Raw genomic sequence first — 24,124 nt, 5'->3', positions numbered from 1 at the left:
TGGATCCATAAAAACAGGAATCTGGAAACATTTTCTACCTCACAAATGTAGAGTCACTATGTTTATGGCTGAGATTTCACATGGGTGAATTTTAAGCTAAGGAGTAAAAACATGTGCTATGGAAATATCACTGCTCAATTTTAAATGCCTTTAAAAATAAATACCTCCTGAGAGCAATCTGCCACTCCAAGATCCTTGGTAAGGTCCTGTTTAAACCCAGCCAGGTGAGGAGCATCCAGGGAGTGCGTTCTGTCCAGTCCAGCCTGGGTCACCGTCTTCCTGAGAGCCTGCTGATGGCTTTTAAGAACTGGGAGGACAGTAGGAATACAAAATACACATTTAAACATTTTTACTTCTAAGACAAACTAGAATACAAGTATAAAACAAAAGATACATTTGGAAAAAATAGAAAGTTCTCCAGAACTCACATCTTCCCCTTCCTCTTCCACTTCAGTCTCTGGCATCTCTTCCTCCTGGACAGCAGCCTCTTGCTCAGGGCATCTGGACCACTGGTATATCATTTTAACATACCCTTACATAAAGGTAAAGGTTAGAAATGAAACAGAAGAACCCTTATAAATTATAAATATCTTACCTTGCTGATGTGTCTTCAGGATTCCACATAAAACAGTCCATGGACTCCGCCAGTCTCACATTCTCACCACACATGAGCCCTATGCTCTTGCAATCCCCGACCTGCCCATTCCTCAGGTGATTCAACAAGTCCTTCCTGGCCTGGAGAAGGAACTTGCTGATCTCCTCTGCTGAGGCTCATTTCATACACACCCTCTTTAGGTGAAGAGGAAACTGGTCAAATGTCTTCAGGCAGGTCTTGCACACCAGAGGAATCCTCATGGGTCTCTTTTGAAAATAAATAACTTTTGTGTAAAGGAACAAGTCAAGACTGTTTCAGTTTCTTAACCGAGCCTTAATTTTCTCTCCAATAGCTTCACCATATTGTTTATTGAATTTTTATCAGAATTATACCTTGCTCTAAAATAATGACTTTATAAAACAACTTAACTCTTACTTGGTCTTGTTCGCAGTCTTTCCAGTAGAAGTCGTTGTAGAATTTAAGAACTGCTGTGATAATTTGATCTGCCCGAGTGTCCTTCCCTAACCAAGTATTGATAGCTTGTGTACTGTAGGGTCCAAAGGTGGTGTTCTGCAATTTCCTCCCATAATGTTTCTTTGATCAGTTGGAAGCAAGTGTGAAAGCTTCCTCCCAGTGGGGAAGCTCAAGATCCTCTAGTTGTATGACAGATTTTCCTCATAGTGCTCTTCGAGGATCTGCAGTGTGGTGTGAAGCCAATTTTTGGCATTGCTTACCAGCTTCAAATATGTGAGTTTGGGTGGCTTGGCAGGTTTTATGAGTTCCTCGGTCTTCCGTCGTAGGCTGGCGGGTGCTCGGTTCTCCCGTCCAATAAAACTGCTGTGTTTTGTTAATGGTGGACTGTTTGGATCATTTTGTAGATGATCCTGGTTCCTTGTTGGAAGGTATCCTGTCTGTTTGACATGTTTGTTGTGTAGGCAGTGTGGAGGGTGACCGTACGGTTGCGTACGTTGTCAACTCTGGATTGATCCATACTTACCATTTAAATGCCTAAAGCTTCGTTGACACCATTAGGTTTCCACTGTTAGGCAGCTTTACCTCTGTAGAATCTGTGGCTCCATAGGAAGACAATCTTGCCTTTCTGTGTGTCGCTATGTTTCTGCCTGGGTCTTCTTCAGGCATTGTTCTGGAACACTGTGTCCATGCTGGCCTGTTTTTATCCTGTTTTGTAAGGGGCAGTGTGTTGTAGTTCCTCCTAGGGGGCTAGTTTGTATCCTATGGTCTGTGTTCCTTCTGTACGTTTCTGTACGAGTAGGTGCAGTTTCAGTTGGTGAATGGGTTTCTGCTTTCCCTGGTGGGGATTATGCATGGACCATTAACATCTCAATAGGAAATCAGGGTCTTTTTGTTTTCCTCCCTAGTAGGACTGTGCAAGCTGTGTGTGTTTCCATAGCTGATTGGTTTCAGTTATTCTTCTGTTTGTTGCGTGTTAGTATGGTGAAGAGTTCCAGTCCCTGTAGGGTCTGGCTATTGAGGAGAGGGGAACAAAGCTCCTTCTCCCAGATTTTATCCGAGAGGGGACCATCTGGGACAAGGAGAGCACTCTCCTTCCAACGACTAAAACCCTCCCGGTTTTTCTGATGTTCAGGTCTTGTGTAAAGATAGTATTAAGTCTTTTGATCCACTCCCTTTCCTTTTTCTTTCTTTCTATCTCTGTCCAGTTGGGGTTGCTTTCCAGTCCCGTGGTTCCTGATGTACCTGTGTTGTGTCAGCTGGGTTCGGATGGAGTTACCCGTTCCCCCCACATAGGTCACCCCGCACTTTTTGCACTGGATGCTGTAGATGGCGTTATTGATGTTTTCTGAGAGTGCCCTTTGCAACTGGAAGATTTCTTTAGTTTCTTTGTTTTGGATCATTGTTTTCTGTTATGAAATGTTTGGCTCTTGGTGTATATGATCTGTTTTGTACAGGTTTTAGCTTGCTTTGGACTAATTAATGCTGAAGGTTTTTGTTTTTTTCTGTGTGCAGATATGATTTTGTGCTCCCTCAGTATGTTTGTGTTTTCTAATATCATGGTTTTTGGTTGGTTTTTATGCTGAGTTGAGAATATGATGTGTTGAGGGGTATTTTTCTGTCATCTGGAGTTTTTCTATTTAGAAATGTTTGTGCCACATTTTTGAGGAAACTTTGTGTGTATCTTCTCTGGCATAAAGCTGGGAAGAGTGTGTATTTGGCTTCCTCAAAGTCTTGTTGTTGTGTACAGATTTTGTGGAAGTGTAGGAGTTGTGATTTTACCAGTCCTTTTAAAGTATGTTTTGGGTGGAAGCTATCCTTGTGCAGTAAGCCGTGTGAATGTGTCTTTGAAAAATACCTTGATGTCCAGTTTGTCTGTGTTGTTGAAGGAAGAAACCTTGTATGTGGTGGTGTCTAGGAAGTCTATCAGGCTACCATGCTTGGTGTATTTGAGTTTAATGGACCTGTGGTGTGTGTTGAGGCTGTTAATGATTTCTTGTAAGGCTTGATATGTGCTGCCTATATGTTTATTTTTTATATCTTTGCCCTGGGATGGACTGGTGTCCTTTCCAGGGTGTAGCCTGCCATGTGTCTATTTCTTGCCACGTTTTAAAGTGGAGTTACAATCTTACTATTTTTACAGTTTAAATTGACATTTACAAATGTATATTGAAGCAGCTACCCACCTGAACTACACTATGTCAGCATGTGTAGTCTGCAAAGGAACAAGTAATAGGTTTATTCCATACTGAAAAGAGAAGAGAGAAAACTCAATGTTTCGGCTGTGAAGCCTTCTTCAGGTGTGAGAAAGACAGGGCAGATTACAAAGATTAAATAGCACAGAAGAACAAAAGCTGGGAGAAGGGAGGAGGCAGGAGCAGCAGAGAGGCCACTCAGGAAGTGCAAAATGGAGAGAGGTGAAGAAAGGTGTGAAGTCAAAACCTGCAAGAGAATAGAGAAGATTACATTAAAATAAGTCAGTCATTGAGAGATCCTGGCTATTTGAGGTGAAAAGAAAAACTATGGGCTTGGAGAAATCTTTAACCTTCCCAGCCCTAATATGTTCTCTGAAGCATTCTCCTAGTCTCCTTTCGGTTTCCCAAATGTAGATAGCTGGGCATTTTTTGCAAGAGATACAGTAAATGAGATTCAGGATGTTGTCAGGGTTATCTGGAATTGTCCTGTGATGCCCTGATTGTCGTTAGATATGTATTTGCCAGTGATGCAGCGAGTGCTATTGCAGGGGAAGGTGCTGAGTGTGAGGGAGCTGTGAAGAAGAAGCTTATGTGGTGGTCAGCGATAAGAGATGATTGGGCGGTCGGAAAAAAGAGTACCAATGGAGGGATCGTCCTGTAAAATGTAGTCATTGTTAATGATGGTCCTGGGGATAGAAATTGGGTTAGGGTGGTAGGGAAGCACCGAGGGAATGCAGTTGTGAGACTGGGAGTTCCTGATTGAGTTGATGATCCGAGGGCTGTTTTTGGCCCGGGAGTAGAATAAAGCGACACCTTTCATCAAATATTTTGACAGGTACCACGCCCCCTTTTTCAGCCAATGGGAGGCCGCCATGGGCAGATGTCCTGCCCCCTTATCGGCCAATGGTGCAATGTTATGGGCGGATGTCCCGCCCCCTCGAGAGCCAATGGTGTGTCATAATGAGTGTTGTTGTCCCGCCTTCCACCCCTAGCAGCCCCAGGCCTCAGGGTCCAAATGCCCACCACCGCATCCCCTTCGATTTATAAATAAGTGTGTGAAAGAGCGTATTAGCAACGAGGGATGGAAGGTGATCATGTCTGCTGCAGGTTTGAATGCAATCTATTATAACCCTAGGGAATCGGCGGTGTGGGAAGTCTGGTGAGTGCCGCGAGTTTCTTGGGTGTGAGCGCACGCACGCACGCATGCACACTGACTGACTGAGTAAAGTGTCACAGAAAGAACTCGCAGGACAAATAGCATGTGAAATGTGAACCACTTTATTTCATCGGTAGGTTTTAAATTACAGAAACATCCCAGTATACACTTTTAAACTTTTCACACACATTACAGACTACTGCTTGCAATCGCCAATTAAATGTTGGTGCAGAAAATTAGTTGTAGCTATCGCCCCAACATTGTTCAGAAACTCAGCAGCATCTGAAAAAGCATTCATAACGCCCTTTCTCTTGCCATTTTTTATAGCCATGAACACCGAACTGGGCGACCCTAACAGAGCAAATAAATTAGCCTGAGTGATCAGAGGGACGGTGTTACCACAGGTTCTATGTAAAATACGTTGTATTTTGGAATACACACCGCTGAATCCGCCAGGCTTCAGTTTCTGATCTGAAAACATCAGAATCGCAGTAATTTCACTCATGTTCTTTACATGCACATCTATCTCTTTAACAAATTCAAGGACATTAGCATTCAGTTAATTGATTTTCATTTCAAGCTTTGCAGAAAGAAGAGTGTAAAGCACTTTTTGTAAGAATTCTTACGTATACATTCGAAATTTTTCGTTCTTCTCACAATGGCACACCTGTGTCTGTAAAACAGAGTGAAAGCTCTATTCACATTGCGAGTATTTCACAGCCCTGGTTTTACATAGATCTTTTTTCTTTTCTGTAAAAATAAGTATAAATAAGTATAAAATAAGTTTTGCAACGCACCAAAAGTCACGTGTAGTATTTTTCCATCTACCTTTACAAGTAAGGAGCGTACATTCTCATATGGCGAGCGGTCGTCAATTATTTTTCTCAGCAAGTGCTTTATAATCTGCTCAGTATCATCTGTAAAAGTATAGGCACCCAGGCCACTGGCGATGTACAGAACAGCCGATAAAATTCGGGCTAAACTGAGACACTTATAAATTTCTAATGCGGCAAACAACACATCTTTGTACTGTAACATGACCAGGGGAAGGGTCATTCATAACAGGTATTTTCGGAATGACCTACTTAAAATACTAGATATGGACCTTAGCAAAATGGCTGCCAAAAAGAATCAGCTGACCGGTAAATGGAAAGGGTCTACCCTGAGAAACAATGAGACACAGCTGAGCCGCATCAGGAACCGAAATATAAGTGCCCCGGAGGCAGTGAACAGGGCGGAAGCCGATAAGGTGAATGCGGTTTGGAGGAAAAGAGAGGAAAGAGGTGTATGTTAAAGATCGGGCTAAAGAATAACGGACTACTGAAAGGAGAAAAGGTTTATGGTTTTTGGATTACGGACACTGGATAAAGATACATCGCGGATTGGCTTTATTACGGACTTTTGGAACTCGGATCGGATCAGGATTAAGGGAACGGATTACGGACTGTATTTGGAAGATAGTTGGAGGAAGAAACGCCACAAAACTCAGGAAAGAAAAGTGTGGTGTGAGTACTACTTTCATTTACATAAACTTTCCCCCGGAGACACCACAGTACCCATCCGCGCACCCGACAACCAGGCATGTGTGACCCCGTTGACCTGGATGATTAATCAAACAGGCCGCGCATTCATCAACCACAACCCCCTTTAAACAATGGTTGAAGGTGCAACATACCACCCACTTTACAATCTGATCCATAGCATCGGGCTCATTAGAGCCATCGTTAGCTAAACTAGGTTGAACATTATCATTAATCACATTTTGGCGAACACACATGAACAGACACGAAACATTCAAGCTTGATGGTAGTTTGAAGATTGATGCATCGACCTCTTCGTTATTCTATTAAAGGAAAAAAGAAAAGGAAGGCTTAACAAAATAAATAGGCATGCTTTTTACCTAAAATATTTAAATTGTAATGCCTCTTTTGTGTTAGAGTTCTTTGTTTGCTTCGAACTTGCTGTGGTTTAATATTTACCATTTGTAGCAACTCTTCATCAGTCGTTGACGGACCCCCAACACCTGAATCGCCATCAGAGTTCACATGACAGCCACTGTCACACACCACTGAGTGCTGAGTCAGCTTTTGCTAAAAAGAAGACAAAGTGTTGAAAACGAAATACGCTAAACGCAGATTGAAACAACAATTCCACGATCAGAAAAAATATTTTAGCAACCTACTTCTTCAGTTTGCATAGCAGAGGAATCCGATGATTCACTACTCAAAGAAGCCATCTTCGCAGCAGTCAATATCGGGGCCTCACAGCTCAGGTGTCACACTTCAAAACTGGCAAGTCGGCTAATTTAAGCATAAACTCCAAATTTGTAACCATGCTCAAGACATTTTTCAAATGGTTGTGATGTTTTAGAACGCCCCACCATATCCCCCCGCCCCAAAATCACACGTGTTTTATCGAGAGTGAAAAGTAATCACGTTGAATTAAAATATGTAAGCTTATTTCAATGACAAATTCTCAACAACTTTTCAAAAGTTTGAAATGATTTTCCACGTACCGTGAACGTAAAGTCTTTAAACCTTAAAAATATTAACATGCAACCCAAGCCTCAAATGATGTGTGTTTCTCTAGAAAAGAAATTACATTGAATCAAAAAATGTAAAACTTATTTTATCTTTTGAGAAGAGCATTGTAGGGCGGGTCTTTATATTTTAGTGGATAGGTCATAAAAGTGTTAAAATAATTGAATAAGACACATTTAGCAGCGATAACTTATAAGCACGAGCAAAAATTGATCTTATAGATTATAGACGCTTATAGATTTTAACAATATAACAGACTTTACTAAAATGTTTACTTTTAAAATAAATATTACATCACAACATGTCCACACTCAGGCACCTGCCGTTAAAGGTTATGGGATGTAGAGATACAGTATATAAGGTTCATGATAAGAATAAATGGCTGGCGATAAACCTTTCCTCGATCCTTTGCGGACTTGTAAAACTGTTCATGATCAGAATAAAAAACGCTCACGCTATTACACAAGCACCCATGTCTCGCCAAAGCTGACAAATAAACAGACGGAAAAGCCGCACTGCACGTGTGAACAGGGGAATGAGCGAGCGAGTGGGGATAGGGCGCCTCCTGCGCTTAAAAGCTTACAGCACCTGGTATTCCCAGGCGGTCTCCCATCCAAGTACTAACCAGGCCCATCCCTGTTTAGCATCCAAAATCAGACAAGATCAGGCGTGCTCAAGGGGGTGTGGCCGTAAGCGAGAGCAGGGCTCACTGGCACCCTTCTTATAGAGAGGACAGCTCCGCCACATCTTTTACGACGCTGCTTTTTTTCCCTTGCGTTTTTCTCTTCTTCCCACGTTCTCTCTCTTCACTGCCTTCGTCCCCGCTCTATTTCACTTCAGCCTTTCACTCTTGCTTCCTTCCAATGAGGACGGAGCTGCGGGAGAAAGGGCGCTATAGAGGATCGCTGTGGAGAGCTGCTGCTGTGCTTTGACATCTGAGCTCTGTGGAAAATGATCTCAATACAATTCTGAAAAAGGCGACTCCCCGAATGCCAGCCGAACAAGTCTCCACAACCGAAGCGCTGTGTCTCTTTTCAGCTGGCGATAAACCTTTCCTCGATCCTTTGCGGACTTGTAAAACTGTTCATGATCAGAATAAAAAAGGCTCACGCTAATACACAAGCACCCGTGTCTCGCCAAAGCTGACAAATAAACAGACAGAAAAGCCGCACTGCACGTGTGAACAGGGGAATGAGCGAGCGAGCGGGGATAGGGCGCCTCCTGCGCTTAAAAGCTTATAACACCTAGTACTCCCAGGCGGTCTCCCATCCAAGTACTAACCAGGCCCGTCCCTGCTTATCTTCCGCAATCAAACGAGATCAGGCGTGCTCAAGGGGGTGTGGCCATAAGGGACAGCAGGGCTCACTGGCACCCTTCTATTAGAGAGGACAGCTCCGTCACCTCTTTTACGACGCTGCTTTTTTTCCCTTGCGTTTTTCTCTTCTTCCCACGTTCTCTCTCTTCACTGCCTTCGTCCCCGCTCTATTTCACTTCAGCCTTTCACTTGTAGCGGCAATGGTTGTTAATAAGACAGAATTAAGTGTTGCTGTGCTTTTTCAAATGAGGCCCCATCTCTCTGTTCATCTCTGTGGTGCAGCCACAGAGAAACTATTCATGCAGGCTGATTTAAAGATGTTTTCTTTTGATAAGGGACAGCTCCCAAATGGGGATGCACTTAGCTAAGCCTGGCTATCATGATCAATGGTCATCCATTGGCGCCTATCTTTCTAGGGTGTGCCAGATGGACATCTGGACTGCATTCCTAAGTGTCAGGAGTAAGTGACTCACATCTCACCTTCAACAACCAATCAGGGACTGGTAGGGCCGAGTAACCTACGTGGGACTCTGATGCCCATGGAACTTTCAGCCAATGAACGAGCTGAAGTTCCTCCAGGTAAAAACAGGCAACACAGAGGGCCTGAGAGACTATTTCCTGGACTTTTCTAAAGGGAATTCAAAGGAGAATTCCAGGGCAGGACGGCCCAGGAGCCAAAGGCTCCCAAGGGCAGGACATTCTCGCAGCGCGCCTCCTGACCATCCTAAGAGTCAGCCTGGACAACCACGGAACGACCAGTGTGTCCGAGTGCCAGAACTTTCCTTTGTTCTAAGAGTCTAGAGCGGAGGTTGCCAGAGAGTAACCAGAGGATCCACCTGAGGTAAGCACCAGCAGCAAGCCTTGTGAACAGGTCGGAACTGTGGACAGCTGAATCACTATTCAGAACTAGCGCTTCATCAGGAATGAACCGGTCCTCTTCCTGACTTGCTGGGACCCACAGTCATCTTTTCTCCTGTGCACAAACTTTGCTAGTTAAAGCCAACACTAACTAGCCGGTCAGTGAGCATCTGCAGCACAGCACAGCCTGGCACGGAGCCAAAGAGCCCGCAGGAGATCTGAATCCCCAGAGATTGGATGAGTATTCAACTTCAATGCATTACAGCTTGAGAATTCAATTGTTATCCCAACCAGTTGATATCAATTTTATTCCTAAGAGTTATGTACTTGTTTTGAGTATCTAATGTAGAAGTTGTAACCAAGTTCAATTACGAAACGGTCTAAATGAATGATATACTGAACTTATGTCCTCTTGATATATGTAACTCTTTGTAACTGAATGAATATATATCTTTTGTATTCTGAAAACCGTCACGATAAGATCTGTTAGGTTTACATGCATATTTTATGTATTAATAAATGTATCCTCGTGTATTAGTACCTGTGTGTGTGTGTGTGTGTGTGTTGTTTGAGTTATATCGCATGGTTGGATTCTAAGGCCATTAAAAGAATCCATTTCGTGATTTACGGCTACAATTAATAATTGTCCCCTTAAATGCCCAAATTCTACATTAGTATAGTGGCAAGTATCCCCGCCTGTCACGCGGGAGATTGGGGTTTGATTCCCCACCGGGGAGTAGCTTTTCTTTTACCTCCTTAGAGAAAGGACTGCCTTTCACTTCTCTGTTTTCTTTCACAGCGTCGTGCACCTTTTCATTGCTCTCGCTTTCAGAGCCTCCGCACGGCACACGACTCGACATCAGGAAGCACATTGAAGTGAAAACAGGAAGCGCTGCGACATGCACTGTGCAGATCCCGCCACACTAAGAGGTGAGTGGGTCTGTTCGATGCACAAAGAACGCTTTGATAAGCGTCAAAGGCAAGTCATTCCGAGTTGGTCGTTTGTGTTTTCTGTTCAGACGCGAAATGCTGAAATGATCTCTCGGCTCCTCGGTTGTCATTTCTGCTCCGTAAAGAAATCACAGCACGCGTCGGCTTCCAGCACGGTGGGTCGGGACACGATGCCGGGGGTCGGAGAGAGCGATGTCTTCCTCGTTAGTATAGTGGTGATTATCCCCACCTGTCACGCGGGAGACTGGGGTACATCAGGACGCGCATTGGAGTGAAAGCAGGATGCGCTGCGACATGCACTGTGCAGATCCCGCCACACTAAGAGGTGAGTGGGTCTGTGCGATCACAGCGCTAGGCGAATCCCCAATCCCCTTTTGTGCGTGGCGACAAAAGATGCCGGTCTGTTTCCGCCCAGTTTCGAACCAGGGACTTTTCGCGTGTGAGGCAAACGTGATAACCACTACACTACGGAAACGGTGGCCAACCCTTCCCAGCGGCCCAGCGCTGAGTTTCGCCAATGCGACTCAGCTGCTTCCAGTGCCTTTATTAAAGTGCGCTGATGGACCGTGCTTTCTCTCCAGAGACCAGCACGCCTGTCATGGACGGAGCAGGAAAGGCGGCGCCACATTCTACAGCCCTTTCCACGCAATCGACGAAATCGGGCTACTGAAGTGGAGAAAATTGCCTCTCCAGAAAGTGCAAATATCATCTTGGAGAGTATAAATCCTATTGCCGAAGGTCAGCCCTGTCTACCAGAGTAACCCTCCCACCTCCTGCAGCGATGATCAGCTCGTCTCACACGCGAGAAGTCTTCGGTTGGAAACAAGCGCCCCCTCTTCTCGCGCGTTTTGCACGTTCGAGTGGTTTTAATGCGGCTCCTTCGTACACGGTGCTGATCTTTTGGAAAGCAGGAGGCAAAACTGACACGTTCCCATGCCGGGAGTCAAACCCGGGCCGCCTGGGTGAAAACCAGGAATCCTAACCGCTAGACCATATGGGAGCACACAACCCCGCTGTTCCGGGCATCATGCAAGCAAACTACATAAATATGAGAAAACACGCAAGAGAGTTGTCACTCAGAGTGTCGAAGGGTCGATGTATACTGGGGCTCAGTTGAAATGCAACGTCAGGACTTTTCCGAATTAGGTCACACGAAGAGAGCACAGCCTTTTCCGCCCTACCACGTGGGTATCGGTAACTCGCCGTGATCGTATAGTGGTCAGTACTTTGCGTTGTGGCCGCAACAACCCCGGTTCGAATCCGGGTCACGGCAGAATAGGGGCGTCTGCTTTTACTACTTGCGCGAATGAAGGCAAAAAAAAGCCAATGGATGTGAACGAACGGCGCTTTACAGAGGAGTACTGCCTGACTGGATCGTTGATGAACGACAGAGGCCACTCCGACCTCTTCTCGGTTTTCTTCAACGACTTACTAAGGATCTTCTTCACATTCGCCCATGCAGGGGAAGCCAGTTACACCAAAGCAAACGCAGGAAAGTGCATTTCAAGCAGAGACCAGGAGGGACTTGTTTACACCGAGAGTGGTCGGAGAATGGAACAATGCGCCCAGCCCTGTTGCTGGAGCCGATTCTTGATGAGATCTTGGGCTCACTGGATGCTAATCTTTCTGTTGTTCTTGCAGGTCCTGCGCTGCTTTTGAGCCGACAGAGCTCGTCCTGGTCTGTCGGCACAGCCCAATTGCAAATGATCGGCTCCGCGTACAGAAGGAACGTGCGTTTGGTACAAGAGTGCATGAAGGCACCGGAAATACATTGGGAACAAATGACCGGTCGCTCAAGACCTCTGTGAAGTACAGGAGCGTGCAACAAGAGGCTGTTTCCGCCCGGTCTCGAACCGGGGACCTTTCGCGTGTTAGGCGAACGTGATAGCCGCTACACTACGGAAACCTGCAGGGACCGCTGCTGGTGTCTCGCTTGCGTTTCAGGCTGAGAATGGGAAGCGTCACTTTAGGCAGGGGGCGCTGGAGAGAGGAACAAAGGGCGCGATGAAACAAAATGCCGAAACCCGGGATCGAACCAGGGACCTTTAGATCTTCAGTCTAACGCTCTCCCAACTGAGCTATTTCGGCAGTGCACAGAGCCCACAGCCACCTGCTCCAGCGGCATGAGCGCACCAAGAGGAGCGGGAGAGTGTTGCAGGAACGTCACTCAGAAGGAAAGCCACCCAGCTGCGCCCTCTGAGCTCTGTCCAGCGCATCTTCCTCGCATGGACTCCTGCCTGCGACGGGCAGGAAACAATTAGCAAGAACAGAACAGCACCCCATGGGTGTCTCATGACCACACCTTAGGTTGTGACACGTGCAGGTGTGAGGGGTTGCCGGGCTACTCTGGAGCAGAGCTTGGGCGGAGGGGGGCGGGTGAGCAGACAAAGAGGTGACACCTCAAGGTCTGCACGATCACAGCTCTCCGCCGCCCCAGGCTTCCGCTCGATAAGCTACTGGACACACCCGCCCCTCCTCACACAGACCGTGGAAAAGCCCCCGAGTGGGAGGGCTCTCTCTTCCTCCCAGGAGCTCTTGGACACGACGCACAGACAGAGCGCGGGGAGCCGCCGCCTGCAAACACGGCTCCAGGCAGGACTCCACTCCGCAGGAGCCGCAGAGCAGAGGAGATGGGGGCAGCTTAGTTCCTGTGCAGAGACCTGAGCTGTTGTTGCTGCGGACGCTGTCTTTTCTGTTCTCGGGGTAGGAGTGAATGTTGAGTTGCCCTTAGAAATGAAGCAGAGCACTTCAACGGCACGGGTGTGTGTGTGTGCGTGCGCCCTGGTGATTCTGGGAGACAGATCGAACCTGGGCTAAAAGAGAGGGGGCTTAGCCCTCTTCCATTTGCTAGTTCAGAGTTGTACAACCCATTTGTATCTGCTAGGCGGCGCAGTCGTCGTGCACAAAGAACGCTTTGAAAAGCGTCAAAAGCAAGTCATTCCGAGTTGGTCGTTTGTGTTTTCCGTTCAGACGCGAAATGCTGAAATGATCTCTCGGCTCCTCGGTTGTCATTTCTGCTCCGTAAAGAAATCACAGCACGCGTCGCCTTCCAGCACGCTGGGTCGGGACACGATGCCGGGGATCGAAGGGTGTGACGTCTTCCTCGTTAGTATAGTGGCAAATATCCCCGCCTGTCACGCGGGAGACCGGGGTTCGGTTCCCCGACGGGGAGTAGAAAGCTTTTCTTTTACCTCCTTAGAGAAAGGACTGCCTTTCACTTCTCTGTTTTCTTTCACAGCGTCGTGCACCTTTTCATTGCTCTCGCTTTCAGAGCCTCCACACGGCACACGACTCGACATCAGAAAGCACATTGAAGTGAAAGCAGGAAGCGCTGCGACATGCACTGTGCAGATCCAGCCACACTAAGAGGTGAGTGGGTCTGTTCGATGCACAAAGAACGCTTTGATAAGCGTCAAAGGCAAGTCATTCCGAGTTGGTCGTTTGTGTTTTCTGTTCAGACGCGAAATGCTGAAATGATCTCTCGGCTCCTCGGTTGTCATTTCTGCTCCGTAAAGAAATCACAGCACGCGTCGGCTTCCAGCACGGTGGGTCGGGACACGATGCCGGGGGTCGAAGGGTGTGATGTCTTCCTCGTTAGTATAGTGGCAAGTATCCCCGCCTGTCACGCGGGAGACCGGGGTTCGATTCCCCGACGGGGAGTAGAAAGCTTTTCTTTTACCTCCTTAGAGAAAGGACTGCCTTTCACTTTTCTGTTTTCTTTCACAGCGTCGTGCACCTTTTCATTGCTCTCGCTTTCAGAGCCTCCGCACGGCACACGACTCGACATCAGAAAGCACATTGAAGTGAAAGCAGGAAGCGCTGCGACATGCACTGTGCAGATCCCGCCACACTAAGAGGTGAGTGGGTCTGTTCGATGCACAAAGAACGCTTTGATAAGCGTCAAAGGCAAGTCATTCCGAGTTGGTCGTTTGTGTTTTCTGTTCAGACGCGAAATGCTGAAATGATCTCTCGGCTCCTCGGTTGTCATTTCTGCTCCGTAAAGAAATCACAGCACGCGTCGGCTTCCAGCACGGTGGGTCGGGACACGATGCCGGGGGTCGGAGAGAGCGATGTCTTCCTCGTTAGTATAGTGGTGATTATCCCCACCTGTCACGCGGGAGACTGGGGTACATCAGGACGCGCATTGGAGTGAAAGCAGGATGCGCTGCGACATGCACTGTGCAGATCCCGCCACACTTAGAGGTGAGTGGGTCTGTGCGATCACAGCGCTAGGCGAATCCCCAATCCCCTTTTGTGCGTGGCGACAAAAGAAGCCGGTCTGTTTCCGCCCAGTTTCGAACCAGGGACTTTTCGCGTGTGAGGCAAACGTCATAACCACTACACTACGGAAACGGTAGCAAACCCTTCCCAGCGGCCCAGTGCTGAGCTTCGCCAATGCGATTCAGCTGCTTCCAGTGCCTTTATTGGAGTGCGCTGATGGACCGTGCTCTCTCTCCAGAGACCAGCACGCCTGTCATGGACGGAGCAGGAAAAGCGGCGCCACATTCTACAGCCCTCTCCACGCAATCGACGAAATCGGGCTACTGAAGTGGAGAAAATCGCCTCTCCAGAAAGTGCAAATATCATCTTGGAGAGTATAAATCCTATTGCCGAAGGTCAGCCCTGTCTACCAGAGTAACCCTCCCACCTCCTGCAGCGATGATCAGCTCGTCTCACACGCGAGAAGTCTTCGGTTGGAAACAAGCGCCCCCTCTTCTCGCGCGTTTTGCACGTTCGAGTGGTTTTAATGCGGCTCCTTCGTACACGGTGCTGATCTTTTGGAAAGCAGGAGGCAAAACTGACACGTTCCCATACCGGGAGTCAAACCCGGGCCGCCTGGGTGAAAACCAGGAATCCTAACCGCTAGACCATATGGGAGCACACAACCCCGCTGTTCCGGGCATCATGCAAGCAAACTACATAAATATGAGAAAACACGCAAGAGAGTTGTCACTCAGAGTGTCGAAGGGTCGATGTATACTGGGGCTCAGTTGAAATGCAACGTCAGGACTTTTCCGAATTAGGTCACACGAAGAGAGCACAGCCTTTTCCGCCCTACCATGTGTGTATCGGTAACTCGCCGTGATCGTATAGTGGTCAGTACTTTGCGTTGTGGCCGCAACAACCCCGGTTCGAATCCGGGTCACGGCAGAATAGGGGCGTCTGCTTTTAGTACTTGCGCGAATGAAGGCAAAAAAAAGCCAATCGATGTGAACGAACGGCGCTTTACAGAGGAGTACTGCCTGACTGGATCGTTGATGAACGACAGAGGCCACTCCGACCTCTTCTCGGTTTTCTTCAATGACTTACTAAGGATCTTCTTCACATTCGCCCATGCAGGGGAAGCCAGTTACACCAAAGCAAACGCAGGAAAGTGCATTTCAAGCAGAGACCAGGAGGGACTTGTTTACACCGAGAGTGGTCGGAGAATGGAACAATGCGCCCAGCCCTGTTGCTGGAGCCGATTCTTGATGAGATCTTGGGCTCACTGGATGCTAATCTTTCTGTTGTTCTTGCAGGTCCTGCGCTGCTTTTGAGCCGACAGAGCTCGTCCTGGTCTGTCGGCACAGCCCAATTGCAAATGATCGGCTCCGCGTACAGAAGGAACGTGCGTTTGGTACAAGAGTGCATGAAGGCACCGGAAATACATTGGGAACAAATGACCGGTCGCTCAAGACCTCTGTGAAGTACAGGAGCGTGCAACAAGAGGCTGTTTCCGCCCGGTCTCGGACCGGGGACCTTTCGCGTGTTAGGCGAACGTGATAGCCGCTACACTACGGAAACCTGCAGGGACCGCTGCTGGTGTCTCGCTTGCGTTTCGGGCTGAGAATGGGAAGCGTCACTTTAGGCAGGGGGCGCTGGAAAGAGGAACAAAGGGCGCGATGAAACAAAATGCCGAAACCCGGGATCGAACCAGGGACCTTTAGATCTTCAGTCTAACGCTCTCCCAACTGAGCTATTTCGGCAGTGCACAGAGCCCACAGCCACCTGCTCCAGCGGCATGAGCGCACCAAGAGGAGCGGGAGAGTGTTGCAGGAACGTCACTCAGAAGGAAAGCCACCCAGCTGCGCCCTCTGAGCTCTGTCCAGCGCATCTTCCTCGCATGGACTCCTGCCTGCGACGGGCAGGAAACAATTAGCAAGAACAGAACAGCACCCCATGGGTGTCTCATGACCACACCTTAGGTTGTGACACGTGCAGGTGTGAGGGGTTGCCGGGCTACTCTGGAGCAGAGCTTGGGCGGAGGGGGGGCGGGAAAGCAGACAAAGAGGTGACACCTCAAGGTCTGCACGATCACAGCTCTCCGCCGCCCCAGGCTTCCGCTCGATAAGCTACTGGACACACCCGCCCCTCCTCACACAGACCGTGGAAAAGCCCCCGAGTGGGAGGGCTCTCTCTTCCTCCCAGGAGCTCTTGGACACGACGCACAGACAGAGCGCGGGGAGCCGCCGCCTGCAAACACGGCTCCAGGCAGGACTCCACTCCGCAGGAGCCGCAGAGCAGAGGAGATGGGGGCAGCTTAGTTCCTGTGCAGAGACCTGAGCTGTTGTTGCTGCGGACGCTGTCTTTTCTGTTCTCGGGGTAGGAGTGAATGTTGAGTTGCCCTTAGAAATGAAGCAGAGCACTTCAACGGCACGGGTGTGTGTGTGTGCGTGCGCCCTGGTGATTCTGGGAGACAGATCGAACCTGGGCTAAAAGAGAGGGGGCTTAGCCCTCTTCCATTTGCTAGTTCAGAGTTGTACAACCCATTTGTATCTGCTAGGCGGCGCAGTCGTCGTGCACAAAGAACGCTTTGAAAAGCGTCAAAAGCAAGTCATTCCGAGTTGGTCGTTTGTGTTTTCCGTTCAGACGCGAAATGCTGAAATGATCTCTCGGCTCCTCGGTTGTCATTTCTGCTCCGTAAAGGAATCACAGCACGCGTCGCCTTCCAGCACGCTGGGTCGGGACACGATGCCGGGGATCGAAGGGTGTGATGTCTTCCTCGTTAGTATAGTGGCAAGTATCCCCGCCTGTCACGCGGGAGACCGGGGTTCGATTCCCTGACGGGGAGTAGAAAGCAAGCTTTTCTTTTACCTCCTTAGAGAAAGGACTGCCTTTCACTTCTCTGTTTTCTTTCACAGCGTCGTGCACCTTTTCATTGCTCTCGCTTTCAGAGCCTCCGCACGGCACACGACTCGACATCAGAAAGCACATTGAAGTGAAAGCAGGAAGCGCTGCGACATGCACTGTGCAGATCCAGCCACACTAAGAGGTGAGTGGGTCTGTTCGATGCACAAAGAACGCTTTGATAAGCGTCAAAGGCAAGTCATTCCGAGTTGGTCGTTTGTGTTTTCTGTTCAGACGCGAAATGCTGAAATGATCTCTCGGCTCCTCGGTTGTCATTTCTGCTCCGTAAAGAAATCACAGCACGCGTCGGCTTCCAGCACGGTGGGTCGGGACACGATGCCGGGGGTCGAAGGGTGTGATGTCTTCCTCGTTAGTATAGTGGCAAGTATCCCCGCCTGTCACGCGGGAGACCGGGGTTCGATTCCCCGACGGGGAGTAGAAAGCTTTTCTTTTACCTCCTTAGAGAAAGGACTGCCTTTCACTTTTCTGTTTTCTTTCACAGCGTCGTGCACCTTTTCATTGCTCTCGCTTTCAGAGCCTCCGCACGGCACACGACTCGACATCAGAAAGCACATTGAAGTGAAAGCAGGAAGCGCTGCGACATGCACTGTGCAGATCCCGCCACACTAAGAGGTGAGTGGGTCTGTTCGATGCACAAAGAACGCTTTGATAAGCGTCAAAGGCAAGTCATTCCGAGTTGGTCGTTTGTGTTTTCTGTTCAGACGCGAAATGCTGAAATGATCTCTCGGCTCCTCGGTTGTCATTTCTGCTCCGTAAAGAAATCACAGCACGCGTCGGCTTCCAGCACGGTGGGTCGGGACACGATGCCGGGGGTCGGAGAGAGCGATGTCTTCCTCGTTAGTATAGTGGTGATTATCCCCACCTGTCACGCGGGAGACTGGGGTACATCAGGACGCGCATTGGAGTGAAAGCAGGATGCGCTGCGACATGCACTGTGCAGATCCCGCCACACTTAGAGGTGAGTGGGTCTGTGCGATCACAGCGCTAGGCGAATCCCCAATCCCCTTTTGTGCGTGGCGACAAAAGAAGCCGGTCTGTTTCCGCCCAGTTTCGAACCAGGGACTTTTCGCGTGTGAGGCAAACGTGATAACCACTACACTACGGAAACGGTAGCAAACCCTTCCCAGCGGCCCAGTGCTGAGCTTCGCCAATGCGATTCAGCTGCTTCCAGTGCCTTTATTGGAGTGCGCTGATGGACCGTGCTCTCTCTCCAGAGACCAGCACGCCTGTCATGGACGGAGCAGGAAAAGCGGCGCCACATTCTATAGCCCTCTCCACGCAATCGACGAAATCGGGCTACTGAAGTGGAGAAAATCGCCTCTCCAGAAAGTGCAAATATCATCTTGGAGAGTATAAATCCTATTGCCGAAGGTCAGCCCTGTCTACCAGAGTAACCCTCCCACCTCCTGCAGCGATGATCAGCTCGTCTCACACGCGAGAAGTCTTCGGTTGGAAACAAGCGCCCCCTCTTCTCGCGCGTTTTGCACGTTCGAGTGGTTTTAATGCGGCTCCTTCGTACACGGTGCTGATCTTTTGGAAAGCAGGAGGCAAAACTGACACGTTCCCATACCGGGAGTCAAACCCGGGCCGCCTGGGTGAAAACCAGGAATCCTAACCGCTAGACCATATGGGAGCACACAACCCCGCTGTTCCGGGCATCATGCAAGCAAACTACATAAATATGAGAAAACACGCAAGAGAGTTGTCACTCAGAGTGTCGAAGGGTCGATGTATACTGGGGCTCAGTTGAAATGCAACGTCAGGACTTTTCCGAATTAGGTCACACGAAGAGAGCACAGCCTTTTCCGCCCTACCATGTGTGTATCGGTAACTCGCCGTGATCGTATAGTGGTCAGTACTTTGCGTTGTGGCCGCAACAACCCCGGTTCGAATCCGGGTCACGGCAGAATAGGGGCGTCTGCTTTTAGTACTTGCGCGAATGAAGGCAAAAAAAAGCCAATCGATGTGAACGAACGGCGCTTTACAGAGGAGTACTGCCTGACTGGATCGTTGATGAACGACAGAGGCCACTCCGACCTCTTCTCGGTTTTCTTCAATGACTTACTAAGGATCTTCTTCACATTCGCCCATGCAGGGGAAGCCAGTTACACCAAAGCAAACGCAGGAAAGTGCATTTCAAGCAGAGACCAGGAGGGACTTGTTTACACCGAGAGTGGTCGGAGAATGGAACAATGCGCCCAGCCCTGTTGCTGGAGCCGATTCTTGATGAGATCTTGGGCTCACTGGATGCTAATCTTTCTGTTGTTCTTGCAGGTCCTGCGCTGCTTTTGAGCCGACAGAGCTCGTCCTGGTCTGTCGGCACAGCCCAATTGCAAATGATCGGCTCCGCGTACAGAAGGAACGTGCGTTTGGTACAAGAGTGCATGAAGGCACCGGAAATACATTGGGAACAAATGACCGGTCGCTCAAGACCTCTGTGAAGTACAGGAGCGTGCAACAAGAGGCTGTTTCCGCCCGGTCTCGGACCGGGGACCTTTCGCGTGTTAGGCGAACGTGATAGCCGCTACACTACGGAAACCTGCAGGGACCGCTGCTGGTGTCTCGCTTGCGTTTCGGGCTGAGAAAGGGAAGCGTCACTTTAGGCAGGGGGCGCTGGAAAGAGGAGCAAAGGGCGCGATGAAACAAAATGCCGAAACCCGGGATCGAACCAGGGACCTTTAGATCTTCAGTCTAACGCTCTCCCAACTGAGCTATTTCGGCAGTGCACAGAGTCCACAGCCACCTGCTCCAGCGGCATGAGCGCACCAAGAGGAGCGGGAGAGTGTTGCAGGAACGTCACTCAGAAGGAAAGCCACCCAGCTGCGCCCTCTGAGCTCTGTCCAGCGCATCTTCCTCGCATGGACTCCTGCCTGCGACGGGCAGGAAACAATTAGCAAGAACAGAACAGCACCCCATGGGTGTCTCATGACCACACCTTAGGTTGTGACACGTGCAGGTGTGAGGGGTTGCCGGGCTACTCTGGAGCAGAGCTTGGGCGGAGGGGGGGCGGGAAAGCAGACAAAGAGGTGACACCTCAAGGTCTGCACGATCACAGCTCTCCACCGCCCCAGGCTTCCGCTCGATAAGCTACTGGACACACCCGCCCCTCCTCACACAGACCGTGGAAAAGCCCCCGAGTGGGAGGGCTCTCTCTTCCTCCCAGGAGCTCTTGGACACGACGCACAGACAGAGCGCGGGGAGCCGCCGCCTGCAAACACGGCTCCAGGCAGGACTCCACTCCGCAGGAGCCGCAGAGCAGAGGAGATGGGGGCAGCTTAGTTCCTGTGCAGAGACCTGAGCTGTTGTTGCTGCGGACGCTGTCTTTTCTGTTCTCGGGGTAGGAGTGAATGTTGAGTTGCCCTTAGAAATGAAGCAGAGCACTTCAACGGCACGGGTGTGTGTGTGTGCGTGCGCCCTGGTGATTCTGGGAGACAGATCGAACCTGGGCTAAAAGAGAGGGGGCTTAGCCCTCTTCCATTTGCTAGTTCAGAGTTGTACAACCCATTTGTATCTGCTAGGCGGCGCAGTCGTCGTGCACAAAGAACGCTTTGAAAAGCGTCAAAAGCAAGTCATTCCGAGTTGGTCGTTTGTGTTTTCCGTTCAGACGCGAAATGCTGAAATGATCTCTCGGCTCCTCGGTTGTCATTTCTGCTCCGTAAAGAAATCACAGCACGCGTCGCCTTCCAGCACGCTGGGTCGGGACACGATGCCGGGGATCGAAGGGTGTGACGTCTTCCTCGTTAGTATAGTGGCAAGTATCCCCGCCTGTCACGCGGGAGACCGGGGTTCGGTTCCCCGACGGGGAGTAGAAAGCTTTTCTTTTACCTCCTTAGAGAAAGGACTGCCTTTCACTTCTCTGTTTTCTTTCACAGCGTCGTGCACCTTTTCATTGCTCTCGCTTTCAGAGCCTCCGCACGGCACACGACTCGACATCAGAAAGCACATTGAAGTGAAAGCAGGAAGCGCTGCGACATGCACTGTGCAGATCCCGCCACACTAAGAGGTGAGTGGTTCTGTTCGATGCACAAAGAACGCTTTGATAAGCGTCAAAGGCAAGTCATTCCGAGTTGGTCGTTTGTTTTTTCTGTTCAGACGCGAAATGCTGAAATGATCTCTCGGCTCCTCGGTTGTCATTTCTGCTCCGTAAAGAAATCACAGCACGCGTCGGCTTCCAGCACGGTGGGTCGGGACACGATGCCGGGGGTCGGAGAGAGCGATGTCTTCCTCGTTAGTATAGTGGTGATTATCCCCACCTGTCACGCGGGAGACTGGGGTACATCAGGACGCGCATTGGAGTGAAAGCAGGATGCGCTGCGACATGCACTGTGCAGATCCCGCCACACTAAGAGGTGAGTGGGTCTGTGCGATCACAGCGCTAGGCGAATCCCCAATCCCCTTTTGTGCGTGGCGACAAAAGAAGCCGGTCTGTTTCCGCCCAGTTTCGAACCAGGGACTTTTCGCGTGTGAGGCAAACGTCATAACCACTACACTACGGAAACGGTAGCAAACCCTTCCCAGCGGCCCAGTGCTGAGCTTCGCCAATGCGATTCAGCTGCTTCCAGTGCCTTTATTGGAGTGCGCTGATGGACCGTGCTCTCTCTCCAGAGACCAGCACGCCTGTCATGGACGGAGCAGGAAAAGCGGCGCCACATTCTACAGCCCTCTCCACGCAATCGACGAAATCGGGCTACTGAAGTGGAGAAAATCGCCTCTCCAGAAAGTGCAAATATCATCTTGGAGAGTATAAATCCTATTGCCGAAGGTCAGCCCTGTCTACCAGAGTAACCCTCCCACCTCCTGCAGCGATGATCAGCTCGTCTCACACGCGAGACGTCTTCGGTTGGAAACAAGCGCCCCCTCTTCTCGCGCGTTTTGCACGTTCGAGTGGTTTTAATGCGGCTCCTTCGTACACGGTGCTGATCTTTTGGAAAGCAGGAGGCAAAACTGACACGTTCCCATACCGGGAGTCAAACCCGGGCCGCCTGGGTGAAAACCAGGAATCCTAACCGCTAGACCATATGGGAGCACACAACCCCGCTGTTCCGGGCATCATGCAAGCAAACTACATAAATATGAGAAAACACGCAAGAGAGTTGTCACTCAGAGTGTCGAAGGGTCGATGTATACTGGGGCTCAGTTGAAATGCAACGTCAGGACTTTTCCGAATTAGGTCACACGAAGAGAGCACAGCCTTTTCCGCCCTACCATGTGTGTATCGGTAACTCGCCGTGATCGTATAGTGGTCAGTACTTTGCGTTGTGGCCGCAACAACCCCGGTTCGAATCCGGGTCACGGCAGAATAGGGGCTTCTGCTTTTAGTACTTGCGCGAATGAAGGCAAAAAAAAGCCAATCGATGTGAACGAACGGCGCTTTACAGAGGAGTACTGCCTGACTGGATCGTTGATGAACGACAGAGGCCACTCCGACCTCTTCTCGGTTTTCTTCAATGACTTACTAAGGATCTTCTTCACATTCGCCCATGCAGGGGAAGCCAGTTACACCAAAGCAAACGCAGGAAAGTGCATTTCAAGCAGAGACCAGGAGGGACTTGTTTACACCGAGAGTGGTCGGAGAATGGAACAATGCGCCCAGCCCTGTTGCTGGAGCCGATTCTTGATGAGATCTTGGGCTCACTGGATGCTAATCTTTCTGTTGTTCTTGCAGGTCCTGCGCTGCTTTTGAGCCGACAGAGCTCGTCCTGGTCTGTCGGCACAGCCCAATTGCAAATGATCGGCTCCGCGTACAGAAGGAACGTGCGTTTGGTACAAGAGTGCATGAAGGCACCGGAAATACATTGGGAACAAATGACCGGTCGCTCAAGACCTCTGTGAAGTACAGGAGCGTGCAACAAGAGGCTGTTTCCGCCCGGTCTCGAACCGGGGACCTTTCGCGTGTTAAGCGAACGTGATAGCCGCTACACTACGGAAACAGTGGGAAAAGGGGTCCCCCGGCAGTTAGTATTCAACTTCACAGCATTAGTGCTCGAGAATTCAAATGTTATCCCAATCAGTTGATATCAATTTAATTCCAAAGGTTATGTACTTGTTTTGAGTATCTAATGTAGAAGTTGTAAACAAGTTCAATTACGATACGGTCTAAATGAATGATATACCGAACTTTTGTCCTCTTGATATGTGTAACTTTTTGTAACTGAATGAATTTATATCTTTTGTATTCTGATAACCCTTACGATAAGATCTGTTAGGTTTACATGCATATTCTATATAATAATAAATGCATCCTCGTGTATTAGTACCTGTGTGTGCGTTGTTTGAGTTATATCGCATGGTTAGATTCTAAGACCATTAAAATAATCAATTTTGTGATTTACTGCCACAATTAATAATTGTCCCAGTAAATGCCCAAACCCCTACAGAACTGGTGCTTTGTGAGAGCACACTACAACAGTGTGTGATCTCCTGTCCCAGCCTGAGGAGCAGACAGCGAGCCTGTCTCTCAATAATACTAATAATACAGTGTGTGATCTCCTATCCCAGCCTGGGAAACTGTGAGTCAGCCACTCAATAATTATAATACAGTGTGATCTACTGTCCCAGCTTGAGGAACACACAGTGAGCCTGTTTCTCAATAATAATAATACAGTGTGTGACCTCCTGTCCCAGCTTAGGGAACAGTGAACTAGACTCTCAATAATAATAATACAGTGTGATCTCCTGTCCCAGCCTGAGGAACAGTGAGCCTGTCTCTCAATAATAATAATACAGTGTGTGACCTCCTGTTCCAGTTTGGGGAACAGAGAACTAGACTCTCAATGATAATAATACAATGTGATCTACTGTCCCAGCCTGAGGAACAGTGAGTTTATCTGTCAATAATAATAATACAGTGTGATCTCCTGTCCCAGCCTGAGGAACAGTGAGCTAGTCTCTCAATAATAATAATAATACAGTGTG

At 49.2% G+C, this 24,124-nt stretch overlaps 10 non-coding genes and 2 pseudogenes across 10 annotated transcripts; 6 read left to right on the top strand and 6 right to left on the bottom strand.

Moving 5' to 3' along the window:
• Positions 1–7,533: 7,533 nt before the first annotated feature.
• Positions 7,534–7,652, bottom strand: LOC148812141 (5S ribosomal RNA; annotated as a pseudogene).
• A 537-nt stretch (positions 7,653–8,189) lies between these two features.
• On the bottom strand, positions 8,190–8,308 carry LOC148812140 (5S ribosomal RNA; annotated as a pseudogene).
• A 2,974-nt stretch (positions 8,309–11,282) lies between these two features.
• On the top strand, positions 11,283–11,354 carry trnah-gug (transfer RNA histidin (anticodon GUG)). Its single transcript has one exon. It is a non-coding gene; the product is annotated as a tRNA-His (tRNA).
• Positions 11,355–11,914: 560 nt separating this feature from the next.
• Positions 11,915–11,987, bottom strand: trnav-aac (transfer RNA valine (anticodon AAC)). The gene has a single exon. It is a non-coding gene; the product is annotated as a tRNA-Val (tRNA).
• A 109-nt stretch (positions 11,988–12,096) lies between these two features.
• trnaf-gaa (transfer RNA phenylalanine (anticodon GAA)) lies at positions 12,097–12,169 on the bottom strand. Its single transcript has one exon. It is a non-coding gene; the product is annotated as a tRNA-Phe (tRNA).
• A 1,500-nt stretch (positions 12,170–13,669) lies between these two features.
• trnad-guc (transfer RNA aspartic acid (anticodon GUC)) lies at positions 13,670–13,741 on the top strand. The gene has a single exon. It is a non-coding gene; the product is annotated as a tRNA-Asp (tRNA).
• A 1,419-nt stretch (positions 13,742–15,160) lies between these two features.
• On the top strand, positions 15,161–15,232 carry trnah-gug (transfer RNA histidin (anticodon GUG)). The gene has a single exon. It is a non-coding gene; the product is annotated as a tRNA-His (tRNA).
• A 742-nt stretch (positions 15,233–15,974) lies between these two features.
• Positions 15,975–16,047, bottom strand: trnaf-gaa (transfer RNA phenylalanine (anticodon GAA)). Its single transcript has one exon. It is a non-coding gene; the product is annotated as a tRNA-Phe (tRNA).
• Positions 16,048–17,552: 1,505 nt separating this feature from the next.
• On the top strand, positions 17,553–17,624 carry trnad-guc (transfer RNA aspartic acid (anticodon GUC)). The gene has a single exon. It is a non-coding gene; the product is annotated as a tRNA-Asp (tRNA).
• Positions 17,625–19,043: 1,419 nt separating this feature from the next.
• Positions 19,044–19,115, top strand: trnah-gug (transfer RNA histidin (anticodon GUG)). Its single transcript has one exon. It is a non-coding gene; the product is annotated as a tRNA-His (tRNA).
• A 742-nt stretch (positions 19,116–19,857) lies between these two features.
• trnaf-gaa (transfer RNA phenylalanine (anticodon GAA)) lies at positions 19,858–19,930 on the bottom strand. The gene has a single exon. It is a non-coding gene; the product is annotated as a tRNA-Phe (tRNA).
• Positions 19,931–22,434: 2,504 nt separating this feature from the next.
• trnah-gug (transfer RNA histidin (anticodon GUG)) lies at positions 22,435–22,506 on the top strand. The gene has a single exon. It is a non-coding gene; the product is annotated as a tRNA-His (tRNA).
• The last annotated feature ends 1,618 nt before the right edge of the window (positions 22,507–24,124 follow it).

Source organism: Atractosteus spatula, assembly GCF_055471065.1.
Source record: "Atractosteus spatula isolate fAtrSpa1 chromosome 10 unlocalized genomic scaffold, fAtrSpa1.hap1 SUPER_10_unloc_5, whole genome shotgun sequence".
Lineage (NCBI taxonomy): Eukaryota > Metazoa > Chordata > Actinopteri > Semionotiformes > Lepisosteidae > Atractosteus > Atractosteus spatula.
This window is presented reverse-complemented; position numbering and strand designations above follow the sequence as displayed.